Raw genomic sequence first — 15155 nt, 5'->3', positions numbered from 1 at the left:
AGCTCAAGGTACTGATTTTGAATTCAAAATGGCACCTTCCACAAATGGACCATCATATTCTTTCCCATGTAAAGTGGCCTTTGTCTCTTTCTCCTTAAGTGGGTCACATGCATCCAAACCATCACATGCCAACCCATCCCCAAGCCTCTTCACGTGGGAGATTGTACTTGCAATGTCCACATTGTTGACCAACTCACACTCCAAGCGTGGATCCTCATGACTCCGACCAGCCGGCGCCGGTGACATTCCGGCTACCCCCTCGCCGGCAGTTCTATCCCTTCCACCCGCTGGCACACTCCCATCCTTTGCCATTTGAGCAAAAGAGCTCAACATCTCCCCAATGAGGGCTTGCTCATTTTCCGGCAGCCTCTTATCTTCTCCATGGTGCTTGGCGAAGAGACAATCAGCCATTTCAAAGACCATCATTTTCTTAGCCCTACTAACCACCAAACTAACTTCTAGCCGTGCCGTGCGGTGTGCCAACTCGTTTTGTTTTTGGCCGTACCGTGTGAACCAAGGCCGTGGCATCCCCTTCCGACGACTTATCACCGGACTTCACCATTTGTGGGATGCAACAATCACATTTCACCTCCCTCGAAGGGGAGGGAGAAAGAGAGGGCGAATTCTAGAGAGAAGGGAGAGCTTCTCTCTCTAGGCCGACGAATCTCACTAGCTACAACTTGGGAGACCATCCGAACTCAAAGACCTATCATCCAAGGCCATGATGACATATGGAAAGCGGGCCACGTCTTCTATTGCTATCTTCATATGGAGACTCCTTTCCAACCGAATTCCGGTGGATACGAAGCTACAGTGCAGAAAAATGGAAATGGCGTCTAAATGCCAATGTTGCCCACAGAGACCGGGCATCGAATCACTTCAACACCTCTTCATTCAAGGGGCTGGTGCTCACGATGTGTGGAGGGAGTTCGACTCCTGGTTCGAGGGATCTTCACCACCCCTCCGGATCAATGACACTATCCCAGAAAGGCTCGAAGTTTGGGCATGAAGAGCCCAGCAACACGGTAAGAAACTCCTCCGCCGGGCTATGCCGTACCTTATCATTTGGTTCATTTGGGCGGAACGAAATAGGAGTCGCCATCAATCGATGCAATTTAAGCATTTTAATGTGGTTTGACAAGCGCAAATGTTCATCAGAAATAGCATGGCCAACGGATCCTAAAAACCGAAGCACTGGAAAGGAGTCCGCCTCAAAATCAACGTCCCGAGCCAAGTCGAGCAACGGAGGACTAGGCCCCTTGCGATGGTGATCAAATGGAACCCACCGAATGATCCTTGGATTAAACTCAACATTGACGGAGCATACATCGAGGCAACGGATAAGGCCGGGGGAGGAGGAATTATTCGGGATCATGAGGGCGACATGCTTGCAGCCTTTGCCTCCCCACTCGAGGCTCACTCAGCTCTAGAAGCGGAGCTACTTGCAATCCAATTCGGGTTGACTCTTGCCTCAGAATTCAGGCGGCCTATTTGGGTTGAATCGGATGCACAACAAGCGGTCAAGCTCCTTAATGGCACATGCTGGGGCCCGACCCACATTAGCCGGGTGTTGGCGCGTCTCGCAATCCTTAAACGCCAACTGGACACTCGTATCACCTTCATCCATTGGGAAGGGAATAGAGCAGGAGATCTCCTTGCCAAAATGGGATTGGATAGAACCGACTACTGCCGTATGAATGCCCTCACGGCGCCAAGACACATCACAGCAATCATTAGGATGGATGCAATGGGAGTCCCGAACCTTCGGGTCCAAAATGAAGATGAAGAATAGGGTCAGGCGTTGGATGAAAGGAGTGTATAGTCTTTTGTTTATACTCAATAGTATTTTGATTTTTGGGAGGGAGTAAGATGAGGTCCGGATGTGTGGAACCGGACCGCATACTACTCTTCGGGTGTGGCCACGTTCTGTATACATCTCCTTTTGAAATATAGGGATGAGAGACCCACGAACCCTCCACCGCAAAGGTGTTAAAAAAAAGATCCAATTCAGTATTATACCACACCAATGTCATCTTATTTCAGTAAGGCATAGAAATATGCGGACTAACATTGCAACCTTTCACGATAGGTAGTCTAGGCCTATCTGGGTTGTGAAATTCTTATTTTTCTTTGTTCAGAACTGACCGTGTTACCTTAAAGTGGACCACGCCCACAACCAGTCTACTAAAACAAAGGCTTAGACTTTGTTACGTTGCTTATACATTTAAATATGTAATAAACATTCATTAAATGTAAAACATAACAAAATTATGACAAAAATAATCAGTTGCATCCATTGGAAAATAAAATATGAAGTTTTACAGTATTTAATCACTCGAAAGGTGATTTTTGGTATACAAACTCTAACATGGAGCCGCTCATAGGACACGTGCAAGTGACAAAAAACATCGTTCGTCCTGGTCCGTTCGGTATTCCTACCTGATCAATATGCGATACCCAACCCACACTCGAATTTCAGCAAAGGATAGATAACGACACAAAGAATATCTCGAAAAGCAGAGACACAATAGCCTTTCAAATGGAGCCTTTGCCGGGAGGATGACGTTCTTTATACATTTGTTGCAAGACACTTTGGTGTAAATATTCTTGATAATTTACTTTTCTTCCTTTTTTGTTTTCAGTTGGAGCAGAGATGGCTCAGGTCACCCAAGAGTGCAAACAACAATTCCTGTCCACAATGAACAATTGCCAATTGGTCCAGAGGAAGCTGATCTGCTGGTGTGGACCGAGGAGGCAACAGGGAAAGAGTAGCACTTAGATGGGCGGAGCATCTTAGGTTCTGTTTAAAAAGATTAGTGTAAATATTGTAAATTAACATTTCGTTATTTTTTGTATTGCCCAGTTGGAAGGCACCGAGTTCAAGAGGCAAACAAAGGAAGAAGTGGAACCAGACACTGACCAATCAAAACCACCTCCTAGCCAGCCGACTGACTCGGATGCCAGCAGTGAATAAAGTCAGAACATCACCTTTGTGAGTACGTCTGAATCAAGGGCCACCCCGAATGAGGAAGAGGCAACCATGGGTAATGAGCAGAAGAATGATCCAGAGATATGTTCACTCTATGCCCACTTGGAAAACGAACCAACACTTTCTATCTCCACCACCTCGGGGCAAGAGGCAGTATATGTTAAGCAAGACCTACTAGTCATCTTACCCGTGTTCTTGGGAGCTAGTACTGAAAGTCTAATCTGAACCGCCCCCGTACTCCACTCCAACAACTACCCCCAAGTTCTAATTGCCATTCTCTCTCTGTAGGTTTCGGTGAAACTCAAACCCTATCGTCGTAATCAACCACAATCCGCCGAGAGAAATGGAAGGAAAGTCATCAACAGCTTTGGGAAGTGCATCCTCCACTAAAGCCACTGGCAATTTGAGTCCCCTGTAGTGGGAAGTTGAAAGGGCAGAAGCGAGTTCGACCAACACAACACCAGCCGTCTCCGAGAGCAGCCGCCTTTCCATCGTCACATTGTCCAGAGAAAAACTTGTGGAGGTGATCCAAGCATTGAATACGAACGTGGATCCCACCTTGTTCTTGGCCCAAATCGAAGCAACCACCGCGCCTCTTGCTACTGTGCAACAAGTTTCACAACCTCTTCAAACGGAGACCGGCGATGTAGGCATGGAAAAGGAACGCAGCGAGGGGACCGCCGTAATGGACAATGAAAATGTAGTGGACGTGATGGGAGGACCACTGGAGGATGGGAAAGAGGTGGAGCAACAGTTTCCAACCGCCGAGAAAAGCACAAAGGAGCCCACCATTAAGAAGGATGGAGTTATGGGAAAAAGTGTTTGTTTGAGTGTGCAGGAGCCAAAAAGTGCTGAAGCGGCCAAGTATAGAAGCGACTTGATCAACTCGGGAAAGAAGCGAAAATTGGCCAGAATTGGAGGCAAACTGATCAAGTTGAGACAAGCTGAGCAAGCCGACCTAGAGAAGCAAACCGAATGAAGACATGAGATGATGAGTCAGAAGAGAGAGAAATAAGAGATGATGTTTTTGGCAAGGGGTATTAACGCCAAATCAGGAAGACTTTACCTTGGGATTGGTGACCATGCCGTCCTATAAATAGGGGAGGAAATGAAGCAAGGGGAGGATCATCAGGCACCACAGATCACTACTCACTCAATATTCTCGTAGACACTAGGTTGTAGATAGTGTGGAGCAAGGAAGCTAGGAGCTGCTGGAGTCGACGTTCTACCATCAAATCCCTCTCTTCTTCATCATCAAGGAAGAAGGGAGCTGAACCCTGGAAGAAGCATTTCTCAGTTTGTGTTCTTCTTAAACCATGAGGGGCCGAAGCATTTTGCTACTCTGTTTTTGTTTTACTTTTCCAGATTTTTTTTAATCAAACACCATCACGGTGGAGGGTTCGCGGGTCCCTCATCCCTATATTCCAAAGTGGTCCAAATACAAAACAAGGCCACAGCCGAAAGTGGTGTGCCTAATCGAAACAAGGGAGTATTATGCGGTTCGGTCCCAAATGGTCCGGACCTCACCCTACTCCTTTCAACAGTACACTTAAGCCAAAACAACAGAAAATAATACACCCTAGGACGATTACACCACACGAAAAGGAGAGATCGAACCATTTCCTTCTCCGGTCCCATGACTACTCGCGATTGTCATCTCTCACCCTGATGTTGGGAATTCCCAACTCGTCCATCCGGACAATGGCTTTAAGCATTCTTGGAGCATTGTGAGTGGTCATACGAATTAGGGACTCTTGTTCGAGCCCCATCTTAGCGAGCAAATCAGCCGCTTTGTTGCCCTCCCGGTGGATGAATGTGGCAAAAGATGGTGTGGTGCCTCTTGAACATGAATAGGCGTGCCATCGCTAGACGAACATGCGCCGGACCCCATGTAGTACCATTGAAGAGCGTGATAGCTTGTTCCGCGTCTGACTCAATCCAAATGGGTTGGTTAAACTCCTTGGCTATCTCCAGTCCGTGGTGGAAGCCCATGAGCTCAGCCTCCAAAGCTGAGTGTGTGTCGAGGGGGGTTGCGAAAGCCGCAAGCATTTTCCCGGAATATTCACGCACAATGCCCCCCTCCCACTTTATCCTTTGTTACCAAGTATGCCCCATCTATGTTGACTTTTATCCACGTCCCCTCTGGGGGGTGCCACTTAACCGGCATAACTAGAGGTCTCGGGCCCCTTGTGATGGCCTGGTACGGTATGCTCATTCCCAATTTCACCCCGTGCCAATGCTTTGGCTTGATGATCCCATTGGCCATGTTGTTATGGATGAACAATTGAACTTGCCACACCACGTTGTACGGTTTGAATTGGCCTTGCTCATGCCGGCTTCGGTTTCGCTCCACCCAAAGGAACCACAAGATGAGATACGGCATAACTCGGCAGAGGTGTTTCCTACCTTCTTGTTGGATCCTTAGCGACCACACCTCTAGTCTATCCGGGATAGTGTCATTTATTCGAAGAGAAGGTGCCTATCCCCCAAACCACCCATCAAACTCTCTCCACACGCTAATTGCTCCCCGGCCCTGAATGAACAGATGTTGGAGGGATTCGATATTAGGGCTCTTGGGGCAGCATTGGCATTTTGATGCCAACTCAATTTTCCTCCACTGAAGCTTGGTATCAACCGGAATGCGGTTCGACACGAGTCGCCAGTTAAAGATTGCCATAGTGTTAGTGAGGCCGGCCCTCCAAATATCTTCGAGCCTCTGTATCCTCGGCTTATGTGTATGGTGTCCCATGTTGTTGCTAGCGAAAATTCTCCGAGTCTGGAGAGAGTCCACCTCGGGATGTCCGGTTCCCTAGCCTTGATCGGGGTATCAAGGATTTGAGATATTACCCATTGCGGAAGTCCGGCCTGGTCGTGGAGCTGCTGGAGTTTAGCCTCTTTCCAAGCGCCTTCCGTGATGAAGTCCGCGACCAAAGAAGTGTGGGCACCCCCATCGTCAAGACTGAGTTCCCTAAGGGCGGAGTCACCCACCCAAAAGTCGTCCCAAAAATAGATTTCTCCCTTTCCAATCATCCATCTGATGTATGGGTTTGCCTGATGTCGCGCTCTCAAGTGCCTCTTCCAATTCGAGCTGTGTTGCCCGGAGGGGTTGGCCGCAAGGGGGAGGTTCTTTTGCAATACTTCGCCTTCATGTATTTTACCCAAAGCAAGCTTTGCTCTCGGAATCTTCACCATAGTTTGATGTTGAAGGCTCGGAGAACTTCTTTGGATTTTCGGACCCTGACCCCCCCTTCGGAGGTCGGGAGGCAAATCTGATCCCAGCCAATCCAGTGTGTTTTTTTCCTTTCATTTGTCGACACCCAGAAAAATCGAGCCATCTGTTGGTCAAGTTGCTTAAGCGCCCCGGAAGTTGGCTCGATTTTTTTTTATCCAACGCCATCATGGTGGAGGGTTCGCGGGCCCCTCATCCCTACATTTCAAAAGACGGTGCATACAAAACGTGGCCACACCCAAAAGTGATGTGCCATAACAATCTTAGGAGTAGAGTGCGGTCCCAAGCAACAAGCCCGGACCTCATTATACTCCCTTACAAAATCAAAATACAATTAAACAAAGACCAAAGTCGATACCCTCGTATCCTCCAAATCTGTCTATTCTTCTTTTTTTTTGTGGGTCCCTCATCCCTATATAGCAAAATATTTCTCGGTTACAATTAGCCTAGCTCGAGGCTTAGGGTTACAAGCGGCTATTACAACTAACTATTACAACCAAAACAAGGACAATCAAAAGGCCAAATCACCACAAGAGTAAGTAGGGGTCGTGTCACAAATGGCTCGACACCCGCCTACTCTACGGTGTCCTCCTAAGCATCTTCCTCGGCACGGACCCGGAAGTTCGGAATCCCCATTTGTTCCATTCGAATGACATCTTGGACGGCTCTCGGTAAGTCTTGGGCCTCCAAGACTCGACTGTGACTCAAGTCGACACCAATCTTCGCAAGTAAGTCAGCCGCCTTATTGCCTTCACGGTGGATGAAGGTAGTTCGGAGTGTGAGTTGACGCTTGTGTAAGGTCATGTGGGCCATGGCTTGACGAGTGTGAGCAGGCCCCCAACTTGGCCCTTTAATGAGATTGAGTGCTTGCTCGGCGTCCGATTCGAGCCAAATTGGTTTCTCAAGCTCCGAGGCCAGCATCAAGCCGTGGTGCATGGCGAGTAGTTCGGCTTCGAGTGGTGAATGTGCTTCGAGAGGGAGCGCGTAGGCGACGAGCGCCTTACCCAAATGGTCTCGAATGAGGCCGCCTTCCCCAGCTTTTCCTGTTGCTTCGTTAAAGGACCCGTCCGTATTAAGTTTGATCCAGGCCTGATCCGGTGGTTCCCACTTAACCATCATAGCGTGTCGCGGTAGCCGTTGAGGTTCGGCATGGCTTGGGATACTGACTCCGAGCCTAACCCCTCTCCAATGCTTTGGCTTAAGCCTCCCATTGGCCATGCTGTTTCGGACGAAAGTGAGGATTTGCCAAATCACATTGCTCGGTTTGAATTGAACATCATGATGGCGGCTTCTATTTCTCTCTGCCCAGAGGAACCAGAAGATAAGGTAAGGCATGGCTCGGCTGAGGTGCTTCCTTCCCGGCTGCTGCACTCTTCTCGCCCATACCTCAATTCTTGTTGGGATCGTGTCATTGACCACGAGAGTGGGGGCCGAGCCTTCGAACCACCGGTCGAATTCCCTCCACACTCTTGTTGCACCTACTCCTTGAATGAAGAGATGTTGGAGAGACTCGGTACTAGGCCTGTGTGGGCAGCACTGGCATTTGGATGCGAGTTCAATCTTGCGCCATTGCAGCTTTGCGTCAACAGGGATGCGGTTAGATATGAGCCTCCAATTGAAGATAGCGATGGTAGTTGTGAGGCCAGCCGTCCAAATCTCCTCGAGCCCTTGGATGATGGGTTGAGGCGACCGGACCACTCTCGTCGAAACATAGCCCCCTAAGAGGGACAATCGTTGTAGGGCTGCCCCTCTCGTCGAAACATAGCCCCCTAAGAGGGACGTTGCCAAGCCATATATCATCCCAGAAGTAGATCTTACCTTGACCAACAATCCAACGAATGTGCGGGTGAGCGTGGGCCCAAGCTTTGGCCAGCCTCCTCCACGTCGGGCTATTCCTTCCCTTGATCCTTGGCGAAAGTGGCGAGGAATTGGCGCAATACTTTCTCATCATGTACCGGGCCCATAAAGAGTTCTGTTCTCTGAACCGCCACCAGAGTTTAATGTTGAATGCTCTTAGAACTTCTGTGAACTTTCGGATCCCGAGCCCTCCCTCCTTGGTGGGGAGGCACATTTGGTCCCAGCTGATCCAATGTGTCCGTTTTTTCTCAGTCGTCGAGCCCCAAAAGAAGCGAGCCAATTGCTGATCGAGTAGCTTAAGGGTTCCGGCCGTGGGCTCAATGGCTTGGAAGATGTGGATAGGAACTGCCTCAAGAGTGCTCTTAATGAGAGTTAGCCTTCCTCCAAAAGATAGATGACGATGCGCCCATCCGGAAATCCTTCTAGCGATCTTCTCTCGAATGAACATGAACATTTCGGTTTTCTTGACTCCACGGTATATAGGGACCCCCAAATAGAGGAATGGGAAGGACCCCCGAGCAAAGCCTCCCTCGTTTTGGATTTCATGCGCCCAATGCTCGTGCGCTTCAGCAATATAGAAATTGCTTTTTGCCAGATTGATCTGCTGCCCGAAGACTCTCTCATACCCGTCAAGGCACTCTCTAAGCCGACGCAATGGGGTTGCAGCTGCTTGAGTGAAGATAATAATGTCATCGGCATATGCTAAGTGGCTGATTTCCATGCACCTCCTGGCCGCTTTGAAGGTCATCTCTTTTTTACCAAGGATGAGCTTGTCGAGGGCCCTGGAGAGATACTCTGCGGAAATCACAAACAACGCCGGGGAGATGGGGTCTCCTTGTCTGAGCCCCCGAGTAGATTTGAAGAATCCAGTTGGGACACAATTAATAAGGACCGAGAACCAACAAGAACCAATGCACCTTTCAATCAGGTCGATCCACGCATCCGAGAAACCCATGCGCCGAAGCACCTTGATCAAGAAGCTCCATTGCACTCTATCATACGCCTTGGCCATGTCGATCTTAATGGCCACATTCGGTGCAGGGGAGCACCTTGCTAATTCGTGGAACATCTCTTGGGCGAGGAGGGCGTTGTCATGTAGGAGCCGCCCCTTCACGAATCCACTCTGGTTCGGGGAGATAACCTGTGGCAAAAAAGGCGCAAGGCGTGCGGTTAGAACTTTTGTAATAATCTTGTTGAGGACGTTGCAAAGGCTTATGGGGCGATAATCGGCCCATGTCTCGGGCGAGGCCTTCTTCGGGATAAGGACAATGTTTGTGGCCGTAACGCTCCGAGGGAGGTAGGCCCCGAGAAAGACCTGTTTTATGGCTTCCACCACATCCGTTCCAAGAATCCCCCAACATGTTTGGTAGAAGACGGCCGAGAAGCAATCCGGACTTGGAGCACTGTCCCCGGAGATGTCAAAAACCGCTTTCTTCACCTCCTCGGAGTTCGGTGGGTAGTGTAGCTCCTCAAGATCCGTTGAGGGGGGGAGTTGTTGAATAAGATCAAGGTCCGGGTCCTCAAGGTCCGGGGTGTCCGGGGCGAGAAGGCTCCGAAAGAATTCGACCGCCGAGTGCCGTATCTCAGTTTCATCTGCAATCTCCCGGCCATTCACATTGATAGAGTGAATTCGGAGTCTAACTCTCTTCTGCTTCACCCAGCTTTGGTAGAATCTGGTATTCTTATCTCCATCTGCTAGCCACCTTAGAGCCGCCTTTTACCTCCAGAAGTCCTCCTCCATCCGGAGAAGAAGGATGTACTCGGCAATGCTTTTGTTGATCTCGGATCTATTGTGTGGCGTTGGATCAGCCTCAAAGTCGGCTTGAGCCTGCGCGATTCTTTCCTCCATTCCTTTGAGATTGGCGTGAATGTTGCCAAAAACCTCCTTGTTCCACGCCTTGAGGGCCTTTTTGCTTCTAGCAAGCTTAGTTTGGAGATTCAATAGCCCACTCGCCTCTGTTGGTTGAGCCCAAATATTCTGCACAAGCTGCAGGAAGCCTTCATGCCGGACCCACATGTTTTGGAAACGAAAGGCGCTGCCCCCGGAGGGAAGCCTCGGCATCTTACACCTTGCAAGAATCGGACCATGATCCGAGGAAACCCTTGGGAGATTAGTCACCCTTGTTGCCTCAAACGCATTAGACCATGCCTCATTAACAAGCAGCCTGTCCAACCTCTCAAACAAGCCATTTTTAGCCCAAGTTAACTCCGCACCATCGAATCCCGGGTCCAAAAGCCGGCAATCTTCAATTGCTTCGGCAAAATCAATCATCTCTGCTTGCCGGTTGGTTTCACTACCAACCCTGTCTTCGTGTGCAAGGATCGTATTAAAATCCCCTCCAATCAGCCACGGGGTTCCTTCCGTCCTGAATGATATCTCCCTCATTTTATCCCACAGAGGGTGTCGCTCCAACCTACTACATTTAGCGTAGATGGCCGAAATGGAGATATGATTCGCCATGCGGTGCGAAGTAAGCCTTCCGTGTAGGACTTGGTCCGAGTCCTCCTCAATGATGAAGTTGGCACCCTCCTCGGCGAATACCCATATCTTACCAGACGTATTTGATCCTTTGAAATTTAGTCCCAGCACCTTGGAATACCGATCCGGGTCGGGATTAGTGAGTGGCTCCATTATTGCAAGAAACATGACATTATAACACTTGATTAGTCTTTTAAGGACGTTTTGGGTCGGCGCATTAGCGATTCCCCTAGCGTTCCAAAACATGAGGTTGTAAGACATGATCAACTTGTTGCGAGGCATCCTTAGGTTGTGCACCAAAGGTTTGGAAATCCATTTCCACCTCATCCATCTCGCCACATGCTTCGATGTCAAATTCCCCGTTAGCCATGAGCGAGTAGTACTTGTTTGTGCTCATGACATTGCCCGTCCACTCATCTTCACTCCTTCCATGGTTTGATGAGGGATGTCGCCCTCGCCCTCTCGAGCCCCCTCTTGACCCACCTCGGGAGCTCAAAGCCATCCGACGGCTTGTGTCTCCATGTTCCCACGGCACACCCGTTGATTCCTCATCTTTCGATTTTATTCGACTCGGCCCCATTGAGTATTTAGTAGCGGCTTCCTCACCTTGGACCGGCCTTGTGTTAAGTTGACCTTTCCCAAGCCCATCATCTTCTTGAAGGTTGCCCACAATGTCCGGACCCTCCCAGACCGACTCCTCCCCACTCTGCCTAGCTTTCGGGGGTGATCCCTTTCCTTTGTTTCTCCTTTGCCGTCTCCACTCATTGTTATCATTTTGCTTGGCCTCCAAATTGGCTTGCTTTTCCGTGGCTTGCTTTTCCGTGGGACTGTTTCCATCTTGATTTGCTTTTTGGGGGGCTGCATTGTTGTAGTTTCTTTTCGGTGGCCTCTCGGTCTTTCCCACAGCATAGCAAACATTGCTCGAGTGGCCGACGTGCTTACACTCCCGACAATAGGCTGGAATTTTATCCCACCGCACTTGTTGGGCCGTCTCTCTTCCACAAATATCAAGTATGATTTCTTCGGGGGGTGGTTTCGTGATATCAATCTCGACGCAAATGCGCGCAAAGGAGAGCCTTGTCTTGTTCGCGGTGGCTCGGTCAACTTGTATTGGCGTCCCTAGGAGCTTGCCAATGGCGAAGAGGGCTGATTGATCGAATAGGTGGATCGGAAGGCCAATTAGGTTACACCATATTGCTGCAATCGGGGACTCACAATAGGCGTCAAAATCCGGAGACCATTTGAACACCCTCATTGGATGCCGATCGATGAGCCACACCGGCGTCCCCTTCGGGCCACCAAGGAGCCTTGCGTAATCCACCAAGTCCTCGCATTGAATAAGAATGTGCTTGGCATTAATGTATTTCCAAGTAATGCCACATTGAAATTTCATGTTATTAAGAGCCTTTTAAATTTGTCCGGCTGTCGGTATAGAGTGTGAGAATTTACCTACAATGGCGTGCCCTACGTTTTCGGCAAGCTTCCGGATTTTCAGCCCCGAGAAGTAGATTGATGGTATCCCATTTGAGACTGATGCTAATCCAATGGTTTGGATCTTGTCGGCCACGAACACTTGCGGTCCATTCGGATCGGAGGCTCCCTTGATCAGGTCCGCCATTGAGCGCCATGCATTTGTGGTTACCGAGCCCATCTCGGCACCATTGGCCGGCAAGTTGCCGTTCGAACCGACCCCGGCTCCCTCTTCTCTACTACACTGTGGTCCATTCATTGTGGCTGATGGAGTTACCTTAAAGAGGTCAGCCATTACCCCGGAATTAGGAGATGATGACGGGCTCGCCCCAATTTTCGGGGGCTCGGGCATGCTGGCCGAGACCGTGGGGCCTTCTCCCGCACCCGGCTTGACATGCGTGTAAGGGAGATCGTGCTGACTCGAGCACGGACTCGGCACCATCTCGGCACCTTTCGGTCGGCCACGCTCAAAGGAATCACGTAGCTTTAGAGTTCGACCTTTCTCCAAGGGTGGGAACTCCGTTTGGTAGGCCTTGAAAGCGGTTGAAGGTTTTTTTTTTTTTTTTTTTTTTTTTCAAACACCGTCATGGTGGAGGGTTCGTGGGTCCCTCATCCCTATATTTCAACAAGGCAATTAAACAGAACTTGGCCACACCCGAAAGTGGTGTGCCACCAACATTACAAGAGTAGTATGCGGTCCGATCCAACATGGTTCGGACCCCATCATACTCCCTCAAACACCACGAGCAGTTACACAGAGCTACAGAGTAGGGAAACAGAGCAAAAAGTAAGTGAAAACAATTCTAGTCCCCGTCCCTTCCTAGGGTACGAACATGTGAAAGACCCATTTGATCCATGCGGACGAGGTCCGCAAGCTCTCTCGGCACCGAGTCTTGTTGCATTTGTTGGCCTCTATCTCTCCCTAGTCCCATTCTCGCAAGGAAATCCGCCGCCTTGTTTCCCTCCCGGTGAATGAAGGTGGCACGGAATTTAAGTTGACGCTTAAGAAGGATCAGATGCGCCATGGCTTCCCGGGCTAGCGCCGGTCCCCATCCTGCCCCATTAATCAGTTTGATAGCTTGTTCGGCGTTTGATTCGATCCAAATAGGGAGGCCAAATTCCTTGGCGATGTTCAGCCCGTGGATCATTGCCAACAATTCCGCCTCCAGAGCCGATTGTGCTTCAAAAGGTATGCAAAAGGCCACAAGCATTTTACCCGAGAAATCGCGAATGACTCCTCCCCCTCCTGCTTTGTTGATCGCTTCATTGAAGGAACCATCCGTATTCACTTTAATCCAAGGGGGGTCCGGTGGCTCCCATTTGATCGCCATGGCGAGAGGCAACGCCCGAATGGCTTCCGCTTGTTGAGGGATGTTAATTCCAAGTTTAACTCCTCGCCAGTGCTTCGGCTTCAGGCACCCGTTTGCCATAGAATTCCGGATGTACATGTGGACCTGCCATATTACATTGTGGGGTTTAAATCTTGTATCTTGGTGTCGGCTCCAATTCCTCTCCGACCAGATGAACCATAGGATGAGGTAGGGCATGGCTCGGCTAAGGTGCTTCCTATTCGGCTGATTGCATCTTTGCATCCAAACTTCAATTCTCGTTGGGATTGTGTCATTGATTGAGAGGCGGGGGGATGTACCTTCAAACCATTCATCAAATTCTCTCCATACTCTACGGGCTCCGAATCCCTGAATGAAGAGGTGCTGGAGGGACTCAATGTTCGGTCGAATTGGGCAGCATTGGCACTTAGAGGCTAGCTCAATCTCCCGCCATTGAAGTTTTGTGTCAACCGGCACCCGATTGGAGAGTAGCCTCCAGATAAAGATGGCTATTGAGTTGGTGACTCCCGCCTTCCAAACATCCCCCAAACCTTGGATGATCGGGTTTCGCCCTCGGAGTGTGTCCCATGTCGAAGCCACCGTGAAATCCCCATGCTTAGAGAGGTTCCACCTAAGGATATCCTTTTTTTTTTTTTTTTTTTTTTTTTTTTTATAACACCTTTACGGTGGAGGGTTCGTGGGTCCCTCATCCCTATATTTCAAAATGAGGTAATTACAAAGCGCGGCCACACCCGAAGGTGGTGTGCCAAGACAAAAACCAAGAGTAGTATGCGGTCCGATCCCACAAGGGTCGGACCTCATCATACTCCCGACAAAATTACAAGAAGCAAGAGAAAACAATTCTAGTCCCCGTCCCTTCCTAGGGTACGAACATGTGAAAGGCCCATTTGATCCATGCGGACGAGGTCCGCAAGCTCTCTCGGCACCGAGTCTTGTTGCATTTGTTGGCCTCTATCTCTCCCTAGTCCCATTCTCGCAAGGAAATCCGCCGCCTTGTTTCCCTCCCGGTGAATGAAGGTGGCACGGAATTTAAGTTGGCGCTTAAGAAGGGTCAGATGCGCCATGGCTTCCCGGGCAAGCGCCGGTCCCCATCCTGCCCCATTAATCAATTTGATAGCTTGTTCGGCGTCTGATTCAATCCAAATAGGGAGGCCAAATTCCTTGGCGATGTTCAGCCCGTGGATCATTGCCAACAATTCCGCCTCCAGAGCCGATTGTGCTTCAAGAGGAATGCAAAAGGCCACAAGCATTTTACCCGAGAAATCGCGAATGACTCCTCCCCCTCCTGCTTTGTTGATCGCTTCATTGAAGGAACCATCCGTATTCACTTTAATCCAAGGGGGGTCCGGTGGCTCCCATTTGATCGCCATGGCGAGAGGCAACGCCCGAATGGCTTCCGCTTGTTGAGGGATGTTAATTCCAAGTTTAACTCCTCGCCAGTGCTTCGGCTTCAGGCACCCGTTTACCATAGAATTCCGGATGTACATGTGGACCTGCCATATTACATTGTGGGGTTTAAATCTTGTATCTTGGTGTCGGCTCCTATTCCTCTCCGACCAGATGAACCATAGGATGAGGTAGGGCATGGCTCGGCTAAGGTGCTTCCTATTCGGCTGATTGCATCTTTGCATCCAAACTTCAATTCTCGTTGGGATTGTGTCATTGATTGAAAGGCGGGGGGATGTACCTTCAAACCATTCATCAAATTCTCTCCATACTCTACGGGCTCCGAATCCCTGAATGAAGAGGTGCTGGAGGGACTCAATGTTCGGTCGAATTGGG

The sequence above is a fragment of the Salvia splendens genome, chromosome 16 (genome assembly GCF_004379255.2).
Source record: "Salvia splendens isolate huo1 chromosome 16, SspV2, whole genome shotgun sequence".
Taxonomy (NCBI): domain Eukaryota; kingdom Viridiplantae; phylum Streptophyta; class Magnoliopsida; order Lamiales; family Lamiaceae; genus Salvia; species Salvia splendens.
Note: the sequence above shows the minus strand (reverse complement) of the source record.